Source organism: Solanum dulcamara, chromosome 7, assembly GCF_947179165.1.
Source record: "Solanum dulcamara chromosome 7, daSolDulc1.2, whole genome shotgun sequence".
Taxonomy (NCBI): domain Eukaryota; kingdom Viridiplantae; phylum Streptophyta; class Magnoliopsida; order Solanales; family Solanaceae; genus Solanum; species Solanum dulcamara.
Genome location: NC_077243.1, coordinates 24,179,583 through 24,196,090, shown reverse-complemented (window position 1 = coordinate 24,196,090; position 16,508 = coordinate 24,179,583).

Genomic DNA, 16,508 nt, shown 5'->3' with positions numbered 1-16,508 from the left:
CAATATCATGCAATATCACATAAGGATTCTCTCATGGGACTTATAACACTCAATATGTGTCGGAACGTGATATCTGATTCAAAGATTGTGTCGAAATGTGGCACCCGATCCAAGTATGTATCGGAACGTAACACCCCTAAATGTGTGTCAGAATGTGACACCAAATTCAAGCATACAAGCCAGTCACAATCACAACAAATAGTCAAACTATCATATCTACCAAGAACAGGCTCATCACAAGTCATGACCAGTAAGTAATTATTTCACATAATTCATATACACATATTCATATAATGGAGTAATTTAGCAAGTACATGAATCACATACGGAAAACAAAATCATCACCTACCTCGAAATCAAGCCTTGACAACTCTAAAGCGCAAGAGCTTTCACTTTTCGAGTTCGTTCATCTTGTTCTTGGTCTAAAAATAATAAATACGTACAAAGGATCAATAAAATGACATAATTAACATGAATTATAACATAATTCCCTTCCTAGGCAAAATCCATGATCCTAACCCCCTATTCTAATGCTACTTCCCACCCTTCGTTTCAGGCCAAAACTCTCCCCCAATGATCACCCACCAATAATTATGGGTCTTAGAAAATCAAATTACAAGTTTAGGGAGTAATTTAATTACCTTTGACACAAATTATGATGGAAAGCAGTAGAAAATTGCCCTAGGTCGCTTCTGGTCTTTTAAGAAGGAAGTGGGAATGACTAAAACCATTTTTGGACTTTTTTCCGACTTTAAATCCCATTTGTCTCGCCACAGCGGGACCATTCCACTCTGACGGGATATGCGAACACAATAAGCTCGTAAAGAGTCTCCAAGTCTCCCATATCACAACATAGCCTCACCCTAAGACACCTTAAAATATACCTTCCACGCCAAGTCTAATTTCGAGAGTTTTGCTCACCCAAATGCGATTCCGTAAAGTCGCACAGGCTTTCTATCTTCTTGGATATCAGCTAACCTAATCAAATTAAAGATTCAATCCCCTATCCAAATTTGGATCGCCCTAGATTTCTCCTGACTCATAATTCGTCCAAGTCTGACCTAGACTCAATTTTTCTGAAATCACTACGCAAGCTTTTCTGGCCCGTATTCATTCCCTAATGGTTTACCCTTAACGACACTGATTCGTTCATAGAAAGGAAAGACAGTTTCGAAAGTAGAGACATAAATTGAGACAGGATTACTACTGGCTCGATAGCGGCGTGACCGACTGGAAGCAGGTCGTTACAATCACGATCAAGATCTATAGACATTTTCCTTTTTCAAAAATATCTACCTACTTTTGAAAAAATTGTCTAAAACAAAATTACTTTATTTTTATTTGGTATTTTATGGCAAAGTAATTTTCAATACTTTTTATTTAATATCTAAATGCTATAATTTTTATTTTATAATTTACAATGCTTTTTCTTCATAAAATAACTTATTTAATATTAATTTTCAATTGGCAGAAATTTATCTGCGAAGAAACATTTTTTTTTGTGAATGGAAAAACTATAGATAACTAAATGATCTAAATAATGGTGCTAAAAAATTATGATATGACTTATTATATGGCTAAAACTAGATAGATTTAAATGATAGTATATATTCTTTAATCATGATTAAGACACTTGATTACTTAAAAATTTGCATCAGTGATATATGAATAAGAAGTGGAGAGGGGTCGGATTCTCCAAATATCAACCTCCCTTGCGAGTCGCCTCAGCCTCGCGCCGTTGCTATTGCTTTTTCCGTCGACAGTGGACGATCGATCCACTATGGCACCAGAGACTTCAAATCCTGGATTCGCCTTTAAGTAAGATACACGATTTTTACATAAGGATACAAAATTAAAACTCTTAAAAATATTCTATAGTATAGTATGTTACTAGTAATTTGTAGGTTAACACATGTTGATCTCCAATAGATCATTTGTATATACGTTGCCTTTCTTTCAGACATAATGCATAAATATGCCCTTTAATTTGGCTTCATTTCACATTTTTGTACTCTCCAACTTTAGATGCACAAGTAGACACTTAAACTTGTATAAAATTGAACAAGTAGAGACGCATATCCTACGTGGCACAATACACGTAGGACACAAAATTGCCATGTAGGATGCCATGTAGAATGAATATGTCTATTTGTTCAAGTTTTGAATAGTTAAAGTGTCTAATTGTGCATTAGTAAAGTTAGATGTCATAGTTGCCAGCTAAATCCAAGTTAAGGGTCATAGTTATGTATTATGCCTTTCTTTTACAAGTGAAAATGTATTATACCAATGATACGTGTATATTTATATGTTATGTCTTGTTTCTGTCCACTAGTTGGCATAACAACGGTGTGTATTGCACGTAATAGTACTCTTTTGTTTATATTTAAATATGGAGAAATGATCTGATGAACTCTTGTACTCGTATGAATTTGTATTATGGATCCTTCTACTTAACCGTTTGTCAATTGAAACCTTAAACTCAAATAAAATAAGTTTTTTAAACCCTTCCAACCATGTGTGCAGCTTACTCTCCCTTACATAAATAATATGTCACATCCACGTCACATATATTAATGCCAAGTCATAATTATCTTCATAACTTATTTTTAATTATTAACCAAAAATATTAAATAAAAACCAAAAATAATAAGTTTTTATTGTAAATTAAATTGGCAACAGAACAAATAAAAGATAAAAAGAAGAACAAAGATATAGGAGAAATGAGCAGAAGAGAAAAGCAGCAAATGTATTTGTATTTCGATGCACATCTTCACTTCACCTATATGCCTTCAATATATAGGCAAAAAAATAGGCTAAAAGGGAGAGGAAATCAGTGGGTTGCCCACTTATCAGTGGGCCCCACTTATATATAAAAATTCCACCTAACATCCACTAATCTTTCTAACACTCCCCCTTGGATGTACACGTATAATGTGCTTTCATAGATGTTGTGTCTACATATCTGGTAATACGCCTTAATTGCTGCCTCATTAAAAACCTTACCAGGAAAACCCAGTGGGACAAAACCTTGGTTAAGGAAAAAAGAGTGCAGCGCGTATTTTACTCCCCCTGATGAAAACTTCATTTGATATTTTGGAGACGGCGCATTCCAACCTTATGCCTTAGCTTCTCAAAAGTTGATGTTGGTAATGCCTTTGTGAATAAATCTGCAAGATTATCACTTGAACGAACTTGTTGTACATCAATTTCACCGTTCTTCTGAAGATCATGTGTGAAGAATAATTTTGGTGAAATGTGTTTCGTTCTGTCTCCTTTTATGAAGCCACCTTTCAATTGAGCTATACACGCGGCATTGTCTTCGAATATAATTGTGGGTACTTTAACATTATTTTCCAGACCACATCTTTCTTTGATGAACTGTATCATCGATCTCAACCACACACATTCTCTACTTTCTTCATGAATTGCTATTATTTCAGCATGATTTGAAGAAGTAGCAACAATGGACTGTTTTGTAGATCGCCATGATATAGCAGTCCCTCCGTGTGTAAACAGATAACCTGTCTGAGATCGAGCTTTATGTGGGTCTGATAAATAACCTGCATCTGCATAACCAATAAGGTCTACGCAACCTTTGTTAGTATAAAACAAACCCATATCAATAGTACCCTTCAGGTATCGCAAAATATGTTTGATACCGTTCCAATGCCTTTGCGTTGGGGATGAACTATACCTTGCTAGCAAATTAACAGAAAATGTTATATCAGGCCTAGTTGCGTTAGCAAGATACATAAGTGCACCAATAGCACTAAGATATGGTACTTCAGGACCAAGAATTTCTTCATCCTCTCTTGGAGGTCGAAATTGATCTTTTTCCACTTCAAGTGATCGAACAACCATTGGAGTACTTAATGGATGTGCTTTGTCCATGTAAAATCTTTTTAAGATTTTCTCAGTGTAGGCAGATTGATGGACAAAAACTCCGTCTGCTAAATGTTCAATTTGTAGGCCTAGACAAAGTTTTGTCTTTCCGAGATCTTTCATTTCAAATTCTTTCTTTAGATATTCAATCGCCTTTTGGACCTCTTCAGGGGTTCCAATAAGATTTATGTCATCAACATAAACGGCGAGTATCACAAACTCTGATTCCGTTTTCTTAATAAAAACACATGGGCAAATGACATCATTTATATAGCCTTCATTTATCAAGTACTCACTGAGGCGATTATACCACATACGCCCTAATTGTTTTAAACCATATAATGATCTTTGCAGTTTTATTGAGTACATTTCCCGAGACCTTTTACATGCTTCAGACAATTTTAATCCATCTGGAATTTTCATGTAAATTTCATTATCAAGTGAACCATAAAGGTAAGTTGTAACTACATCCATTAGATGTATTTCAAGATTTTTATGTACAGCTAAACTGATGAGATATCGAAAAGTTATTCCATCCATAACTGGTGAATATGTTTCTTCATAGTTGACTCCCGGTCTTTGAGAAAATCCTTGTGCAATAAGGCGTGCCTTGTATCTTACAATTTCATTTTTCTCATTTCGTTTTCGCACAAAAACCCATTTATAACCAACTGGTTTTACACCTTTAGGGGTTTGGACTACAGGTCCAAAAACCTCACGTTTAGCAAGTGAGTCTAATTCTGATTGAATTGCCTTTTGCCATTCTGGCCAATCACATCTACGTCGACAATCTTCGACGGATTTAGGTTCAAGACTTTCACTATCTTGCATGAGGTTAATTGCAACATTATATGCAAAAATATTATCCACCGTAATTTTTGATCGATCTAAATTTATCTCATCACCGGTAGAACTTATTGAAAGTTCTTCATTCACTTAAGTCTCGGGTTCACTAATTTCTTCAGGAATATCAGGATTACTCAAACCTTGACCTTCTTCAGGAAGTCCATGTGTAGTATCATCTTTATTATTTCTTACGCATCTTTTGCTAGGATTTTTATCCTTTGAACCCAACGGTCTACCACGCTTCTGGCGTGTTTGGGATTCAGAAGCTATGATACTTGTAGATGGTCCTTTTGGAACATCAATTCGGATAGGTACATTCACTGCAGGGATATGTGACTTAGTTATCCGTTTCAAATCAGTAAATGCATCTGGCATTTGATTTGCTATTTTCTGTAAGTGGATGATCTTCTGGACCTCCTGCTCACATGTGCGGGTATGTGGATCAAAATGAGATAGTGATAAAACTTTCCACGCAATTTCTTTTTCTTTTTCGGGTTCTTTTTTCTCTCCCCCTAATGGCGGGAAAATTGTTTCATCAAACCGACAATCTGCAAATCGAGCAGTGAATAAATCTCCAGTCAACGGTTCAAGGTATCGAATTATGGAGGGTGAGTCAAACCCAACATATATGCCCAACCTTCGTTGAGGGCCCATTTTTGTACGTTGTGGTGGTGCTACAGGCACGTATACCGTACAACCAAAAATTCTTAAATGGGCTATATTTGGTTCATGACCAAATACTAATTGTGACGGAGAGTATTTATTATAATGTGTCGGTCTGAGACGTACAAGTGCTGCTGCATGTAAGATAGCGTGACCCCAAACAGTAATTGGAAATTTTGTTTTCATTAGTAAAGGTCTTGCTATTAATTGTAGGCGCTTAATAAATGACTCTGCAAGGCCATTTTGAGTATGAACATGAGCAACAGGATGTTCAATTTTTATCCCAATTGATAAGCAATAATCATTAAATGCTTGGGATGTAAATTCTCCAGCATTATCAAGGCGAATGGCCTTAATTGGATAATCTGGGAATTGTGCTCTCAATCTTATTATTTGTGCTAACAACTTTGCAAACGCCAGGTTGCGAGATGATAATAAGCACACATGAGAATTCATCATTTGTAAGAATCTTCTGGTTCTTTAACAGATGTCCAGTTGAATTTTCAAGAATTCGTCTCATCATTATTGATCCAGGATGACCTATTCGATCATGCCATAGCACAAATGTATTTGGATCAGTAAACTTCTGGTTTACGATCATATGTGCTTCAATTGCACTAATTTTTGCATAATATAGGCCAGATGACAAAGTTGGTAATTTTTCCAAAATATATTTCTGGCCTGAGACACTCTTGGTTATACCAAGATATTCAATATTTATTTCATTTAGTGTCTCAACATGATATCCATTTCTGCGGATATCTTTAAAACTTAACAAATTTCTTGGGGATTTAGAAGAAAATAGTGCATCTTCTATAACAATTTTTGTTCCCTTAGGCAGAATTATAGTAGCTCTTCCGGAGCCTTCTATCATTTTTGAATTACCAGAAATTGTAGTAACATTAGCTTTTCTTCTAAGTAAATTGGAAAAATATTTCTCGTCTTTAAATATAGCATGGGTTGTTCCACTATCAATTACACAAATATCCTCGTGATTTATCATTGATCCAAATAAGATTTGAGGCATTTCCATATTTTCTTCACAAAGAAAGAAAGTAAATATTATAATTAATACATAATTTATTATACAAAATTTTATTTTGTTACATGGATCTAAAAAAATACAAACATAATATTTAATACATACAACAACAAAGAGAATTGTTTAAATATTATCGGGCTTATCAACATTCATATTTACTTCTGGAAAATTAAAGAAATCAGCTACATCTAGATGCATGGGCTCAATATTGTCCTCAGAGATAAAATTTGTCTCTGGATTATTTTCTGCCCTATTTAACGATGCCTGATATAGCTGAACCAAGCGTTTTGATGACCGGCAAATACGCGACCAGTGCCCCACACCTCCACATCTATGACATATTGTTTCTGAATTATTTTTCGGTAAAGCTTTTGGCTTTTTACCCTGCCTTTTATATTGCTGGTTATTTCTCGGTGCCAGCCGAGCATCATGATTAAAATTTCTTATTTGACTACGACCACGACCACGACCACGACTGGAGCCATGGCCTCTTTCTCGTTGGTTAGAATTTGCCTGATTCACTTCAGGGAGTGGCAAAGAACCAACTGGCCGACTATCATGATTTTTCATTAGTAGTTCATTATGTCTTTCAGCAATAAGAAGGTGAGAAAGTAATTCAGAATATTTTTTAAAGCCTTTTTCGCGATATTGCTGCTGCAGGAGCATATTCGCGGGTGGAAATGTGGAGTATGTTTTTTCAAGTTTATCTTGTTCCGTGATTTCATCTCCGCATAAAGTTAACTGAGCTATAATTCTAAATAAAGCAGAATTATATTCAGTTATATTTTTAAAGTCCATCAGTCTTAGATTTAACCAGTCATAACGTGCTTGTGGAAGCATGACCAACTTCAGGTGGTCATACCTTTCTTTTAAATTTTTTCACAATTTCAAGGGATCTTTTAATGTAAGATATTGTAATTTAAGACCCTCGTCAAGATGGTGGCGGAGGAAAATCATAGCTTTTGCACGGTCTTGACTAGATGCCGTGTTATCATCTTTGATGGTGTCTGCCAGACCCATCGATTCAAGATGAATTTCGGCATCTAGTGCCCATGAGGAGTAATCTTTTCCAGAGATATCCAAAACAACAAATTCAATTTTTGAAATATTTGCCATTTTATGAAAATAAATTTAAATAAAACTCTTACCACTTTTTGTTACCTTGAAAAATTAGCCGGAGCCTCGTGCTGATAACGTGTTGTAAATTAAATTGGCAACAGAACAAATAAAAGATAAAAAGAAGAACAAAGATATAGGAGAAATGAGCAGAAGAGAAAAGCAGCAAATGTATTTGTATTTCGATGCACATCTTCACTTCACCTATATGCCTTTAATATATAGGCAAAAAAATAGGCTAAAAGGGAGAGGAAATCAGTGGGTTGCCCACTTATCAGTGGGCCCCACTTATATATAAAAATTCCACCTAACATCCACTAATCTTTCTAACAGTTTTTAATTTAACAAAAAATATAAAAATGTTATTTCTCTCACCTCTCCTCCACCTCCCCCTCCCCCGAACCACCGTCAACACCATATCCATTTTCCTTATTCTTTTCTTCTTCATTTTTCTTCACACAAAAATGAAGAAAGTTGGCTTTCTTGAGGTTCCCTTTAGATATACTCTTTAGAAATTTTTATTCTGGGGTTATGTGATGTTACAAATTATGATTGAGTTGTTGATAGCAAATGTTTTGCATTGCAAATCTGGAGAAAGTTTAAGAGATAACACTTTATTAGGAGAAATTGGACAAAAATTGAATAAATTTGCAAAAATAGATTGTGAGCATTTTTGGGATCTTCCTTGAAGAAGAAATCTTGTGGCAGATTTTTGAGGCTCGAAGAAGAAGACAACGCACAGTAAAACCAAGAGCTCAACACAGAATCGTCATTGACCGCCTTCTTGTTCAACATCTGAAACATTCTGCTAAAACTCACCAATACACCTAATCATTAATGAAGGTTCAATGGACAAAATGGGTAGAGATGCAGACGAAAATGGCGTCGCAGGAAACGCCGGCAATCCGTATCGTTTTCTCAGAACTACGAAAGAAAAGGTAGAAGAAAAGGGTGGGGTTAGGAACTTTAATTTGTTTTTTTTTCTTTTTTCCTTTTTATTATTTATTTCTTAAAGCAAATTCATTGCTTTCACTCGCTTTTTTGAGTGTGATATCACGCGTTGTAATTGAGTCAGAAAAATAAATGCCACGTAAGCTTAGTCAATGGTCAGAAGGTTTACAAGTCTCATTTTATTTAAGTTTAAAAATTCAGTTGACAAATAATTAAGTAGAAGAATTCATAATACAAACTCATACGAGTACAAGGGTTCGTCATTCCATTTTGCCTTAAAAAAATAATGAATGTATATATAGTACAAACGATATTCTAGTAAATAGAATTAGAAAACTAAAAAAATTCATATATAGCTCCTGCATAAATTACATTATGCAAGAAAAAAAGGTTTTTAACTAGAGATAATTTGATCGCTAAAAGTCTCCATTCGATCATAGAATAATTTATATTATTTACTGTTTAAACTCAGCTGTTATTCATTATGTAAAAAATATTAATACTTTTTTGATTTTAATTAAAATTAATTTCAAGGATTTTAATATATTTGTATATTAATTTGTTTACTAATTTATAAAATAAAATCTAAAGATCCTCGAGGATTACTTCCCTCGTATTTTAGGACTTACTTCCCATCTCACTACCAAGTAAAATGTTACATCTTCACTACTAAAAAAGTCACTTGAAAAATGTTCAATGGGTATTCCTACGAAATAGTGATTGAATTAGTGAGAAAAAGTTGTACTATTTTCATATAAAAAAATTATGAGATTTTTCACTATTTTAGTGAAAATCTATTTCTCAATACTTTACATTTTCTCAATATGATGGATAAGTATATATTTCACACCCCTTTCGGCTTTCATTGTTTCTCCATAGGAATTCTTATTACAAGTTCTCATGGTGGTTGGTCGCTCATGGAGTTTTTGGTAGTGATAAAGGAGGAACAAAGGGGGCTAGAGTGAGGTTCATCATGGTTGAGCTTCGTGGGAATCGCTGGTTCTTGATCGCCATTGACATTTTTTGGAGGGGACAGGTCAGGCTGGGGAACAAAGAGGGGGTGGAACAGGTCGCTGGACAGAAGACAAAGGAGGGCACACTTATTTTTCTTTTTCAACTGTTCGCTACTTATTCACAGAGATGTTTTTATTTGTCACATCAACCATTAATATAGTATTTGATTCAGTTGAAAGTTATTTAGAGGGGTACTTAAATGTCCATAAAGTTATAGTGCTAAGGTAAATTTAAGGATCATTTTATATATTTTCTCTTTTCTTAGGGTGGCGGATGTACTTGTAGAGCATAGCATAGGCATTCACGGGTCCTAATAACTTTTGCGTAATATATATATATATAATAAAAAAAATTATAAACTCAATTGTTAATCTATATTAACTTGAGATTGTTACCGAAATCATAAACTACAACTTATGAATCCACCCCTATTTTTTTCCTCAAGTTGATATCAATTAGTAATTTATATATGTAATAAATAATGGCCCAAGAAAAGCAAATCATCATTTCTCAAAACCACGATTCAATCATTTTAGCTATGGAAAAGATTTAAATATACTTTTATATTATTAGAAATAGTTTAACTATATTCATCATTATATTTTTCGTTTAAATATATCTTTTTTATTATATTTTCGGCCCAAATTCATCATAAAAGAATAAGTTGGAAGCTTTATTGAAAAGAAAAGAAAATAAGTCGGATTAAACAGGTAAATTTTAAAAAGAACCGGATACTTAAATTGGGATGAGTTATTTGATTTTGAATTTAACACGTGTTCCTCAATTAAAATTGAGGACAAAATTTGGACCAATTGTATAGTAGGAGAAACATATTTGAACCAAATATATAATAACATGTATATTTAAATTATTTCTCATAGTATTGAGTATATTTGACCCTTTCCAATTTCATCTAGGAAAAATTACATAAGATGGCAAATATCCATTATTTAATTAGTAAAACATAGCCATAGTTTAATTATGGGAAAATGACACGGATTAGTAAATATACACTAGTTAATTAATAGGCATAGCTATAGTTTAATTTAATTGTGATTCGCAACTAACATTTTGTTAAAATTAAGTGGCCCACCTTTTTTTTTTAACTATATAAGGAAGTGGCAACCTTCCAATTTCCTTATACATTTTTACTTTCTCTCTCTATAACCATTTTTACCATATTTTCGCCTCTTTCACTCAATTCAATCAACATTCAAAATTCAAAAATTTCAGCAATTTCCTCTCAATTCGTGATTCCAGAATTTCAAGACATTTGTTTTGTGGTTTTTTCTTTAATTTTATTTTTTATTTTGAAGTTTTCCTACTTCCTAGGTCAGATTTGGACAAATTCTAAGTCAGGTGAAGTCTAGGATGACTCGATAATAGGTGGAGGGTCGAATCGATAATCTGATTGAATTAGCTGATAGTCAAGATGATATGGAGCCGACAAGGCTTTACAGAATTGCATTTGGATGAGTAAAACTTTTGAAATTTGATTTAGCCTGAATGGTATGATTTAAGACGCCATGGATTGAGGGTGTGTTGTGAAATGGAGGTTTGGATCTCAAGTTATGAGGTCTCTATTTTCGTGCAATCCGTCAGAGTGGGATGATCCCGCTTTGGCGGGACAGTCGCGAGTTAATACGGGGTAAAAACCCCAGATACAGTTTTCTACATACAAACTATTCTTAAGACGTTAGGAGGCGACCCAGGGCACTTTGGATCACTTTTCCACAGATTCTCACACCAAAGGTAAGATTTGTACTTCCTAAACTCATAATTCGATTTTTATAACCCATAACTTATGGTGGGTGATCATTGTGGAAGGGTTTTGGCCTATGGGTAATGGTGGAAATTAGCCCTAGGTGAGGTTTAGGATCATAGGTTGGTCTAAGAGGGGAATTATACTATAATTCGAATAAAGTAGACCATTATATTGATCATTTATTTGTATTTACTGTCTTTAGACCAAGAACAGGCGAAACGAAATTGAAAAAGGGAAAGCTTCTGCACCTTAGAGTGGTTGAAACTCAAATTCGAGGTAGGTGATGGTTTTTTCTCATATGTGTTTCTTGTACTTGCTAAATTACTTCATTGTATGCATATGTGTATATAAATAGGGAAGCATGCTATAAATTATGTGAAATGACCACTACTGGCCTGAGTTGGGATAAACCTATTCTTGGTGATATAATGTTGACTATTGATTGTAATTGTGACTGCTTTGTATGTTTGGATTGGGTGTCACATTCCGACACATAATTGGATTGGGTGTCATGTTCCGACATATATTTAGAACGGGTGTCACGTTCTGACACATAATAAGTGTTTACAGGTCCATGAGAGGACCCTTATATGAAATTTCATGCTATTGGGATTGATGAACTGTGATCTTGTTGAGTACTGATTTAGATGAAAATGGTTAAGTTATTTTGTATATATGTGCTTATTATATTGGGTTTACTCGTCCCTAACTGACTCATTGACTAGCCGCGTGATCTTACAGTATATTATTGATTTTGTGTGCTGATATTACACTTGTTCTGTCTTTGTTGAGTACATGGCATATTCAGCCAGCTGCGGAGAGACCTCGCTTAGAGGAGAGATAGCTGTTTGAGTTCAAGAGTGAGTCATTTATTTTAGGCTATCGTGGACTCTTTTTTATCATAGTCCTTCCTTCAGGACTTAGATGTTTAGACTCTGGTTTTATTTTAATGACTCTCTTTTGAGATTGCATTCCCTTTCTTAGACTTGATGGTTGTTAGAGTTTTGGTACAATTGACTTTCAGTTCCTAGGATGATTTTCTGTATGTTTTGTGTTCATTGACTAGATTCTAGACGAGTTTATAGGAATTTAGCCCTATTATTTATATTTAAGCTACTATCGTATCTTTAAACTTATTATATCTTGTCAATATTGTTATTTTTTGTTGTACAAGTATTTCTCCCACTAGAGAATTAGTGTGGGTGCCAGTCACGGCTGGTCAGGGTCGTGACAAAGTTAATATCAGATCCCTAGGTTCGTTGATCTCATCGTATCAAAATAAGTCTAGTAGAGTCTTACAAAATAGTATGAAGACATTTGTATTTATCTTTGAGAGGCTAAAGGAGTTTAGGAAAAATTTCTGTATCTTCTTTCCTTTGTGTTATAACTTGATTCCAATTAACATCTAGTGATCTAAATTGGTATCTAACTTCTTTCACTCTCTTGTTCACAGATAGTTAACACCCGCTATAATGGTGTTCGACCCGTAGCTATAATTGAGCTAGAGGAAGAGCCAACCGTATGAGGGTACGACTGAGGTAAAGACAGGAAAAAGAGGTGCAACAGAGGGCGAGAGAGTGTAGCACCCGCCAGGGTTGAGGATCCAGTTTAGGAAGTGCCGGTAGGTGAGGCCCCTCCTGCTCCCCAGAATGAGTTAGAGGAGAATCTAGAGGTTGAGGAAGAAGGAGTTGCTGAACAGAAGGAAGACACCCATGTTGGGGCTACCGATATTCTTTTTCTGGACCCCATATTAGAATAGTAGATCATGGTCTTCCTAAGCGGGTTGGATGGTACTGGAACTATCCCCACTGTACCTGCGGTACTAGGCCCTGTTGCCCGTCCATTTGTTATAGCCCCTTGGTAGATGAGGTGGTAGGCACTGATGCCTTTTTTAGACCCCTCATGGGTCCATTTATGACCAATATTGAACATGACATGCTCACCAAATTCCTGAAGCTTAAGCCCCAGTCTTCTATGGTTCTAAAAATGAGGATGCCTATGAGTTCATCCTTGATTTTTATGAGAGGTTGCACAAACTGCGCATTGTACATTAGCATGAGGTAGAATTTGTGACTTTCCATCTGCAGGGTGAGGCCAAGCAATGATTGAGGGCTTATGTGGAGTGTCGCTTCCCATTGTTTCCCCCACTTACTTGGGTCCATTTTCATGCCATATTCCTGGAGAAATATGTACCACGCACCTTGATACACCGCAAAAAAGATGATTTCATAGCCTTGGAACATGGTGGTATATCAGTGGCTGCTTATGAGGCCAAATTTCATGCACTATTCAGGTATGCTACTCAGCAGGTAACTCTAGAGGAATAAAATATCCGGTTGTTTATGAAGAGGTTGAACCCCGAATTGCAGGTGATGTCAGTTCACATGACTTCATTAGGTAGAAGTTTCAATGAAGTCACTAATTTTGTGAAAAAGATAGAGGGTATGAGGCGAGATCGGCAGGCCAAGGCTTTTTCTAACAAGCCCAAGAGCACAAGTAATTTTTAGGGATCATATTTTAAAGGGTCAGGCAGGATGGTAATTATAGCCTGATCGATTCAGTCAGCTCTGCCCACTTCTTTCGGCAGTTTCTCAAGTATCCCCCAACAGCATCCGACCCATAAGTGTTAAAAAGCATCTTTTCCAGGTAGCATGAATTTTTTTTAGCACGACTGCTTTAATTATAAAGAGCCGAGCATATAAAGAGGGAATGTCCTCACCCCCGCGGGATAGATTCAGCACCTCAGTAGGCCAGAGTAGTAGTGCCTGCGGGCAGGGGAGGAAATGGTAGAAGACGTTCACAAGGTGGGAGATGAGGAAACCTGAGAGGCCGTAGAGGTCGAGGTAATGGTAATGCAGGTTGAGAAACAGCACAGCCAGGTAGAGAGGTGGCCCATTAGTATAATAGGGCTCAGTTCTATGCTTTTTCGGGCAAGACCGAGGCTAAGACATCTGATCAGTGATCACAGGTACTATTCTTGTATGTGATCAGATGGCTACTATTTTATTTAATTTGGGGTCTACTTATTCGTACATGTCAGTGAAATATGCCTTAGGTTTTGATGGACTTTATAATATAATTGATGCCCATATCCATGTTTTTATCCTTATTAGAGAGTCGATCATTGTCACCCATGTTTATCGTGCTATTTCTATGATGTTTATGGGATTTCAGACTTGGGTTGACTTAGTGATTTTAGACAGGACTAATTTCGACGTAATCTTAGGCATAACTTGATTGTCTTCCTATTTTTCTGTATTTAATTATAATGTAAAAATTATAGCTCTAGAGATCCCGGAGAGGGAAAGATTAGAGTGGGAAGAGGTGTACAAGCCTCAGCCAACTAAGGTCATATCCTTTCTCTAGGCTAGAAAATAGTAGGGCAAGATTGTTTGGCCTATCTGGCCCATATTCGAAATGTTGATATAGAGTCTTCCTCTATTGAGTCTATTCCAGCAGTATGCGAGTTTCTAGGAGCATTTCCTACAACTTGCCCGGTATGCCTCTTGATAAAGACATAGATTTATCTATTGACGTAGAGTCGGGCACTCGCCCAATTTCTATTCCTCTCTATCGTATGGCTCCAGCAGAGTTGAGAGAGCTTAAGACTCAAATCCAAGAACTTCTTGATAAGGGATTCATCCATCCCAGTGCTTCTCTATGGGATGCTTTGCTATTGTTTGTTAAGAAAAAGAATGAGCGTGTGAGAATGTGTATTGATTACCGTCAACTGAATAAGGTCACCATTCGGAATAAGTATCCTTTTCCACGTATTGATAACCTCTTTGATCAGTTGCAATGTGCATCAGTTTTTTCAAAGATTGATCTTAGGTCTGAGTATCATCGGTTGAAGATTAAACCTGATGATGTGCCTAAAACAACTTTTAGGACAAAGTACGATGATGTACCATGGATTTACGGTACTTTTAATTTTTTAAAACTTAAGAATGTGCATGTCTTTTAAGCATGTGTTAGCATATTTGATGTTGGTTGTGCTTATTTTGCAGGAAACTAAATTGGAGAGTTGGTTGAAGAATCACAGCACTGAAGGAAAGTGCTTTTGGTGTTTACGGGCTCATCCTACGACTCGTCGTTACTTGTACGGGTCATAGGTGTCAATCATCAAAAGGAAAAAGAGAAAAATAAAAGTTGAACTGAAGACTACGAGTGAAGGGAACGACTCATTCTCAGATTTATGGGTCGTGAAAAGAAGTCATCAAAGTAGTCGTAAAGGAATGAAGGCAAAGTAAAGAAAACGAGTAAGTTATACGGCTCGTCTAAATTCCTATGAGTTGTAGAACTCACTTGTAGCTAGAAGTTACAAGTGATGAAGAAAGGACAGTGTCTACAACCTCATTTGATGAGTCATCCTCAAAGTTACAATCCGTAGAGAGTGGCCTTGAAGAAGAAGAATTCCTCAGTGCAATGTGAAAGATTACGAGCTGGGTCTATGACTCGTCTGAATTGATACGACCCATAGAAATGAGTCGTAGACCCAAATCGACTTTTAGATTCCTAGGGTTTCCAAATCCATATATATTTAGGAATGTTTGTCTATAAATACACTTCTTAGGTTCAGATTTTTTTGTGCACATTTTTGGTTTGAGAATATAGCCTAAACTACTTTTGAACTTTTATTCTTGAATTCGGGTTTTTGTTATCGATATTTTACGTTCAGATTTTATTGAAGATTTCATAATTCTCACTATAAGTTTATGATTTCTTTTAATCTGAATATTATTGATTGTGAACACGTAGTTATGAGTAGCTGATTCCACAACTAGGGTGTGGGAACCATGAATAATTAACGACGTAGAACTTAATAAAAAGTATTTCTTGAATAATGTGCATGCATGTATTGTTTTTTGCTTCGTTTTGATTGTTTTTTAATGGTGGCCAACGTTAGAACTTGCCTTATCCTTACTTGTCGAATCAAGGAGGTAACAAATGAGAAAAGGGATTAAACAACGAGATTTATGGCTAATCATCCTCATCTAATTAGCTTGAATGGATAAAGGGATAGCTAAATCTAGGATTATTGGTAAGGGTTAATAAAGCATACACTCATATACGGATCAAGTTGTATAGTAAAATTCACTTATTTGTCAGATCAAGGACTTAGATAAAATTAACTTACCGATTCTACATGTAACACACTAGGAAAGAATTACTAATAAAAATAGTCTAGTTAGTTAAGGATTTGTGGGGAACACATAAAATTCTAGTTTC